Genomic DNA, 9,426 nt, shown 5'->3' with positions numbered 1-9,426 from the left:
GGTAGCCACACCCTAGAAACTCCCAGAATATTTTTTTTTATTTTAATCCCATTTATATCCCGCCCTTCTCCGAAGACTCAGGGCAGCTTACAATCTAAGCACAAATCAAATGTGCTTAGCAATAGTAGGTTAGAATATATCTAGTAAGTTAGAAAATTATAGCTTATAGAAAATTATAGCTTTATTTTGTCAAGATTTTGTCCATTAGGTTAAGTAAATAAGGATTTGACTCAATTTGGATTTTGCAGTGTCTTGGCTTGGGCCTGATATTTCTTAAGCTTATGGTTAGTTTTTCTTTTATTCAAGAAAGAAGGTAAACTCTATGGTCAAATAATATTTTTAACATATTTATTTTCATTTATCAACAAGAATAATATACAAAACAAAAAAACAAACATCTAACACCAACAATAAAAAAGAAACAATTAATCAGTGGAACAACCTGCCTCCAGAAGTTGTGAATGTTCCAACACTGGAAGTTTTAAGAAGAGACTGGACAACCATTTGTCAGAAATGGTATAGGGTTTCCTGCCTGAGCAGGGGGTTGGACTAGAAGACCTCAAAGGTCCCTTCCCACTATTATTGTTATTGGTGTACAAAAAAAGGGGGGGAGAAAAAAATGTCAGATATATTTAACATTGAACATAAAGAATCCACCCCATCTGTATGGTGAAAGATAGATAGCAGTGGAAGAAATGTGCTGTTTTAATATAACTGATAATTCTAATGCCATTCGTAACCATATATCTGCTTTGCACACATTAGTTCACCAAATTCGTCAGGACAAAGGATGGGGTATTTGGCAGTGGCTTACATCTTGGCTACAGGATTTTGCTTGGCTTAAGCATTTATTTGTTTATGGTATTTTAACTATAGTCATATTGATTAGTTTGTGTTGCTGTATTCAATGTATTCCCTCTTTGCTGGCATTATGCCGTTCGCTTTTTGTTAAACGATCTCACACCTCTACCTTCAATGCCAAAGATTTACACGTTATGCAAGCTTATCTCAAACATTCTGCTTCTGTCATTACACAAAAAAGGAGACATGTGGGAACGGCCAGAATTTGGTCTCTCAAGAATTTGGTTTCTCACCCTTCAGCCTTTCCGTTTCCCCCTAGCAGGCCCCTCTGTTAGCTTCAGTGAGAGCACACTCTCCTGGCTGGCAGGGGGGCTGGCATGTGGGAGGTTTGGGAAACGCTATGATAAAGCCTTCACATACATCTTATGCTACCTTGTTTTTGTGTGATCTCATAGGCACCTGAATAATCCAATTATTTCTATGTATCCTATTTTGTATGAGACTGATGTAGTTTTTTGTAATGATGGAGGTGAATAAAAGTTCAGCGGGCAGTGCTCGGGGGAGTTTTTTTGGAGACGAGGCTGCCTGGCTGGTTCAGGACAACTCTATCGACCCGGGTCTGAATTCCTTTCCCTTCGTCTGATTTTCTTTTCCCTTCAACAGATAAATAAAAAAATCTGATATGTTCTCCTCCCCTTACATAACAGGTCTACAAATAGTTATAAGTTTCCCATCCTTGTTTAACAAAAATACTACATTAAATAAGCAAATATTCCAGATGAGACACTATCTAATCAAATTGACCCAACTCCATAATATATATGTTAAAAAAAAGAAAAAAAAGTCAACAGATTAGCTTGAACGTTACACAGATCTTCAAATCCCTGTTAACCATCTGCTATTGTATTTAACACATAGGAAGTCCACAAATGGTTTACAGCAGAGGTGTCAAACTGCCAGCCCGCGGGCCGGACGCTCATCCGGAAGCTGCGCCCACCCCATCGCCGGCAATGGCAAAACTGTCTCAATAAGTTCCGCGATGTCACATGATGGCGCGAGTTTGACATGTCTGGTTTACAGTCTCTTATAAAGCTGCCTAGTCCTTTGTTTCTAATCAAGGCAGTTAATTTTGCCATCTCTGCTAATTCAGTCAATTTTAAAATCTATTCTTCAGCAGTTGGCATCTCTTTTCCTTTCCAATGCTTAGCAAGTACAATCCTCTCAATGGTCACCTTGTAAAAACATAGTGTTCCAAATTGTTCTTTGAATGGTTTGTCCATAATACCTAAAAGAAAAGCTTCAGGTTTCATTAATATTTTTATCTTAAATATTTTTTGCATTATCATTATTATGTTTTTCCACTATGATTTAACATATTTACAAGACCGCCACATCTGTTTAAATCCGACTTTATCTCCTTCCATACTTTAAGATAATTTTTGTATAACTTGGAATTTTCATCAGTAAGAATCACCCCCATATACTGTACCCTTTTCACAACTTTAAAACCAGTTTTAAATTCCAATTTTTTCCAGTCTTCCACATTCATATTCTTAGTCAATAGTGTTGTCTTTACTTTGTTTACTTTTAAGACTGCCATTTCTCAAAATATTTTAATCTTGCTCATAACATATTCAATGTTCTCAAAATGTGATGACCCAGGGCACGGCACAGAAGCAACACAGTCAGCTGGCAATTCAAACCACCCTTTAATTGCTCCAATTTTTCCCCAAATGCTCCCACATTTCTGGCAAGCCTCCAAACAAAGAAAGACACACATACCTTCAGCAGCCTCTGGCTTCAAGTAGTTTCACATACAGTCTGATTAGAAGAGGAATTTACTCAAGGCCACGGAAATAACAAGGAATGACACATACATCATAAACCTAACGAGTCTGTGTGAATACAAGCTTGCCTGAGCAGTTTCAGAAGAGAAGCCAAAATACAGTCCGAAGTCTTTGAACATCGAAGCAACATTGTCAGTCAGTCCAATGGTCAGAGTTTACGGGTTTCCAAGCAGAAATCACAGAACAAGAGATCAGCAACAACACACAAAACTCCAAGTTTTTAACTCTTCAGGCAGGGAAAATGTGTATGAAACAAGCCGTCCTCCTTCAGGTTTCAACTCACACACAGATTAGAAGAGTAATTTACTCAGGGCCACGTAGATAACAAGGAAAGAAACATACATCCAAAATCTAACGAGTCTGTGGAAATACAAGCTTGTCTGAGCAGTTTCAGAAGAGAAGCCAAAATTCAATCCGAGGTCTTTGAACACCAAATCAAGTTTGTCAGCCAGTCCAATGGTCAGAGTTTCTGAGTTTACAAGCAGAAATCACAACACAGAACAAGAGATCAGAGAGTTGTTTCCAAGATCAGCAATGGCACACAAAACTCCAAAAAATCAGCATTTGTTCCGGAAAAAAAGTCCCAGTCTTCAGGCGTGCCTTGTGGAAAGGGGTGGGACACTCTCCTCTCGAGTAGTTGAGCCTGCCTGCGTTGTTCCCTCCTCTCCACTCTCCATGCTCTAGGATCAGGAGGGGGTGGCCCTTGCTCATCACCTGATGGGAGGAAGGAAGGAGAGGGAAGGAAGAGAGGGAGGAAGGACAGCTAAGAAAATTGATATTTATTGGTCAGAAATGATAACCCTTCCCCAAGTGTTGGCCACCTGCCTTTCATTTCCAGTTAAGCTCCATTCTCTCATGTTCATCCTGTCCCAATCCTGAAAGGCCCTGGCCTGCCTCGGCCTGCTCTTCTGCACATTCCTCTGAAGCCACAGACACCTCTCACTCAACCTCCATTTGCTCCAGTTCCAGCTAATTTTCCTCAGCAGATTCGGGCTCAACGGAGGCATGACACAAATGGGTCTTGCACAATCAATACCAAATCATCAGCAAAAGCACGAAGTTTATACTTGCAGCATGTAATCCTTTTGTTCTATTATCTCATCTAATGTCCCTATTTAACAGTTCCAACACCAGAATAAATAATAGAAGGGATAAAGGACAACCCTGCCTTGTTCCTTTCTGGATTTCACATACTTTTGTCAAATCTCTGTTCACCATAATCCAGTCTCTCTGGAGTGTATAAATGGACTTCAAACCCTGTATAAAACCCAATCCAAAATCCTTCTTTTCCACTACTTTGAACATAAAGTTCAAGTTATTGAAACTTTTTTCTGCATCTAAACAGATTAATACAACCTTTTTGTCGCTACCTTATTGTATATGTTGAATTATATCCAAGATTACTCTCACATTATCTTTTAGTTGTCTTTTGGGTAGAAAGCCAAACTGGTCCTCATGCATGTACTTCTGTAAAACCTTTTAAAGTCTTTCAGCTAAAATAGATGAGAAGAGTTTATAATCATTATTAAGAAGAGAAATTGGCCTGTAATTCTTCACAGAAGTTAAGTCCTGTCCTTCTTTGGATATTAAAGAAAAGTAGGTGTCGGGCCTTGCTGGCTCGCCACTCTCCGGAGAAGCTTCACCCCTCTCGGGGGACACCAGCCATTCCGAGGATACCTACCTCCCGACGTGCCTGCCAGCCTCCGGTTCCTGCCAGCGGGTCCGCAGCAGCGCAGAGGGCTCGTCCAACCGCCCACGCGGCGCGGGACGCCTCTGCAGCAGCCGAACAACTAGGGCCAGTGCAGGCGGCCGCCAAACAGCTGACGGCCACGTCTGCGCAGTCTCTTCACTCTGTCGGGCCTCCGACAAGGGACCTCGGGCCTCTCCAGCAACCAGCCGGCCGTGACTGATTCGGAACGGCACAAACAGCTGTTGCGGACAAGGCAGAACATGGCTGTCGGGTTGGACAAATGGCGGGGACGGGTCCGACACGGTGAGGGGTGGTGGGAACAACAGTAGATGGCAGGACTGGGCTGGGGATCGTGGGGGTGGGGTCTCGGCCAACCCCATTCAGGGATGCGGGGTGAGAGGTGACAGGGTCTGAGGGTTTACGCATGAGGAGGGGTCTGCGCAGCACGGGTGGTGGTGGGGTGAATGGGATGGACGGGGGAGCACGAGGAGGGGATTTAGGGACTAGGCCAGGTGTTGCCTGGCAGACTTACCAAACGGTTGCCGCCGTCACGCGAAGCATGGAGCAAGCGAGCAGGGAGGAGATGGGTGGAGTCTATCAGATTGTGGGCGGATGTTGGTTTGTGTTGGCGTGGTGGGGCCAGGGTGTGTCTGGTCGTTAAAGGAGCATTGGAGCAGGGTGCTGCCAACGCTGACTTCTTTCTGTTTGGTTGCAAGAAGAATAAACAACATCACTCGTACCTTGGATGTGTCTGTGGTTTGTCATCAAGGACGCAGCGTGACAGTAAGTCAGCGTTTTCCCTGGTTTCCCTCTTGCCATTACTTCCCTTTGCTCAGTGGGTGGCATGGCAGAGGAACCACAACGGACCACTCCAGCAGCTGCGGAGGAAGGGCTTGTGGGAGCTACTGCAGAACCACAGGACCCAGCTGGAGTGGAGGGGACCCAGCCAGTGGTAAGGCCCAAGGTCAGGGGTACCACTCCAGCAGCTGCAGAGGAAGGGCTTGTGGGAGCTACTGCAGCACCACAGGACCCATCTGGAATGGAGGGGACACAGCCAGTGGTAAGGCCCAAGGTCAGGGGTACTGCTTCTACGTCTGACAGTGATGGAGTCCTGGAAACAGGGCCCCGGGCTCGGAGCGGAGAATGGTGGTTTAGCCCTGCATTAGACCAAATGGACCTTGCTCATGGAAAGACTTCCCGCTCGGGGCTTTTGGCTTCGGCTTGGAGGGAGTGGCGGATGACAGAGGAGGATGGCGAGGAGTGGAGCTACTCTACGTCACCAGGGGCTTATACGCTGGACGTCTTGAGGGACCGGTTTGGAGAGTTCTGATGACAAGAACCAGCGTCCTGGTCACCCGCTGCACCGGGCCGTGAGTCAAGACAATGGTCACAGGAGGGGACGATGCCAGTTTGGTCAGGCCAGTCTAGGTTCCGTTTGGCCAGCCTGAGGTTTCATGGCCCACCAACTCAGCTGACAGTACTGGGGTCTGAACGGTCTGTACAGACCCCTGCAAGAGCAATGGGTCAGAGTGAACCAAATGTGTGGGCAGTGGCGGACGGTGGTTCCACCAGACCAATGGTTGGGCATCAACATGTGCCAGTTATGAGAGGACCCAGACCCCAGGGGGGACCCTGGGTTCCGGGGATGGTTTGGGGTCCTCCACCCCTGACAGTAACATATGACGGGCATCCCGACTGGCTCGCTATGTTCCTGAGTCATACAATCCATCACTTGGATCAGTACGGCACGGCCTATGCATCTCAATGGGCCATGGTGGTGGCAGTCACTGCGAGCCCGCAGGGAGAGGCCGCGGCGTGGGCGGCCAATCTCTACAGTGAACATGCCAGGGAATTGGCCGATGTAGGTCTGTTCCTGGATGCACTGCGCACGCAGTTTGAAGACATGGCCCGTACACACAGAGCCGAGGCGGAGGTGGTAGGGCTATGACAGCAAGGAAGGCCTGCGGTGGAATACGTTGGTGAATTCCGGCGGGTGGCCCGCAAGCTACGATCATGGCTGGAACGTCTCTTGATGCACAATTTCCAGGCAGGGTTGGACGGAGCTCTGCGCAGGGCATGTGTCGTATGGGGCGTTCCCAATAGACTGCTGGAATGGTTCCAAGTCGCCATTGAACTTGATGTTGGGCTACGGGAGTGTAGGGGATGAGCGGAGGGCGCGTTTGGACCTCGCAGGGTCACCGACAAACCAAAGGAGGAGGACCGGAGGACCATGGCAACAACAGCGAAACCACCCATACCACCGTCAAGGCCGGTCATCAGGTGCTTCCGGTGTGATCAGCCGGGACATCGGGCCACCGAATGCCCACTTCCAGCGCCCCGTGCGGGCCCAACCACCATGTCTGGGAAGGGTGCTACAGCAAGAAAGTCGGAGCGGTCAAGGGCGGCCCATCAGTTGTTGACTGTTACACCAAAGACAACACCACAACCGAGGACGGAAACATTGACCGCTGATGAACCTGAACCGTATGATAGTCCGGAGGAGCAGGAGGAGGACCCTATGGTAAGTGCCCCAGTGGTGCCCTTCACGGTCCCGATAGTGCTTGTAAGCCCTCAGATGGGTGGGAGGGGGGAATATTCCGCTCTGATCGATTCCGGCAGTACCTGATGTCTTATCAGTCAGGCAATTGCCACCCAGGTAGGCATTGGGGTGAGACAGATGAAAACCCCTCTCCACTTCCAACAGGTGGATGGGTCTCTTCTGGGGGGGCACCGGTGACCCATGAGATGGAACCGGTTCACCTGGAAATGGGGATCCATTGGGAGGTGTTGTGTTTTATTGTGGTCCCGTCCATGACAGAGGCGGTGATCCTGGGGCTCACTTGGTTAGACAAGTGGGGCCCTATGATATGGTACGAAGGGGGGTGTCATCATCTACGTCTTGGGACGGGTCCACAACCACCACACTATGCTTTTGTGGGGCCTGATGGTCGGCAAGGAGACGAGAAGGCCCAAGGGGTGGATGGGGCGGCAGAGACTCAAATACCACAGGTTTATTCCGACCTGGCTGAAGTATTTGACGAAAGGGAGTGTGACGTCCTGCCACCGCACCAATCAACAGACTGCTATTGAATTGGAGCCAGGTGTTAAGTTGCTGAAACCGCGTATGTATGCCTTGACACCCCGTGAGATGCATGAGTTGAGACAATATATTGACAAGAACCTCACGAGGGGGTTCATTCAGCCTGCCCGGTCCAGAATAGCAGTGCCTATATTGTTCCAGGAGAAGAAGGATGGCACACTCCGTATGTGCGTTGATTTCCGCGGTGTCAATGCGGTCTGCATCGAACATCTATATCCACTACCCCTTATGAAGGACCTACTGGCGCACCTGTCAACAGGATGGATATTTACGAGATTGCATTTACGAGAAGCATATTATAGGGTAAGAATTAAGGCTGGCGACGAATGGAAAACAGCATTCAATTGCCCACTGGGCAGCTACCAATTTCGGGTAATGCCGTTTGGACTCCAGAAAGCCCCAGTAGTATTCATGCAACTCATAAATCAGGTACTACATGAACACCTCTACCGAGGGGTACTCATTTACTGTTGTGATTCAGGGTCAGCCTGTGGGTTCAGCAGTTGGGTCGGACGATTCAGAGGAGGAGGAGGAGGAGGGGTTTGGAGAGCCTGCAGAGCACAGTTCTGAGGCTTCGCAGAGCTCTCAGCCAGGCCACTCCCATCTGGTTACTACGCAGACCCAGCTGTGTGAGCCTGACAGCGTGGATGAAGATGACCCACAGCTGGCCCTGTTCAAGGACGCCCGACGCAGGAGGCAGTCAATCAGGAGTAAACAGAGGAAGGCAATGGGGCACCTCAGAAGGAGGCAGAGAGAAGCCACGCCTTGAACTGTTTAAAAGGGGAATGTGTGGGAGGGCTGGTTTGCTGAAGGCAACTGTTTGAATAGCTCCTGTTTTAGTGGTTCGTATTTTGTTTTGCTCAGTTTGCTCTGTTTTGGATCTGTTTTGTGTAAATAAATTTGGCGGGCTTACTTCCAGCCTTTTGCCTTTTGTAAAGGGGTTGTCCCTGCCTTTTCTGCAGGGCCGGTAGTAGGCTGGAACAGAACAGTTTGCCTTCAGCCTCCCACCCCTTATTGTTATTATGGAGCAGCTACGTGCTGAGAATGCCCAGCTCGCCCAGCAACTCGCTTTGTTGGCAGCTCAGGTGGCTCAACTGCAAGCTCAGGTCCATGCTGCACCCCCACCATCACCCCCACCCAGGAGAAAATGCCAAGTTGCAATGCCGGATAAATTTAATGGCACTCCAGAACTGTTTCCTGCTTTCTTGGGACAATGCCAGCTCTTTATCAGCGTGGGAGCAGCTGATTTCCCCACTGACCGGGATAAGGTGGGGTTTGTGTTAAGCCTTCTTTCGGGTGATGCAGCTCGTTGGGGCACGCCTCTGCTGGCTCAACCTAGTCCATTGTTGGACAACTTTGTGGGGTTTTGTGATCATATGCGTCTGATGTATGAGGACCCTATAAAGACGCAGACCGCTACTCGATGCTTGAAAGCTCTGAGGCAGGGTCAACGCCCCCTACAGGGCTATATCAGTGATTTTCAGCTGCTTAGCCAGGATTCCGCCTGGAATGAGGCTGCGCTTATGGATGCCTTCCAGGATGGATTGTCGGAGGAGATGTTGAATGAGCTGGCCCGTTTGGATATTCCCTCAGACCTGAATGGGCTGATCCATCTCCGCCTGTGGATCGACGCTCGGTTGCAGCAGCGAAGGAGTCGCCATGCCACCCCACAGACCCCTGCAGCCCCTGTTGTGCGTGAGACCCCAGTTCAAAGGGAGGAGCCAATGGAGCTGGGTGCTGCCTGGTCTCGTCTCTCGGTGACTGAAATGAACAGATGACGGTCGGGGGGGGTTGTGTTTTTACTGTGGGGACCCTGGGCATTTGGCTGCTTTTTGCCCAAAGAAGTGACAGCGGCCATCACTTAATTGACTCTGGGGCCACTACAAATTTTATGGACTCAGCATTTGTGGCCAAATGGGCTGTTCCCCAGTGCCTGGTGGAACCGCCCATGTTAGTGGAGACTATCGATGGTTGAGTGCTCCTGTCTG

This window comes from Vipera ursinii, assembly GCF_947247035.1.
Source record: "Vipera ursinii genome assembly, chromosome: W".
In the NCBI taxonomy this organism is placed as follows: Eukaryota; Metazoa; Chordata; class Lepidosauria; order Squamata; family Viperidae; genus Vipera; species Vipera ursinii.
The sequence above is the reverse complement of the archived record's forward strand: the minus strand, read 5'-3'. Positions refer to the sequence as shown.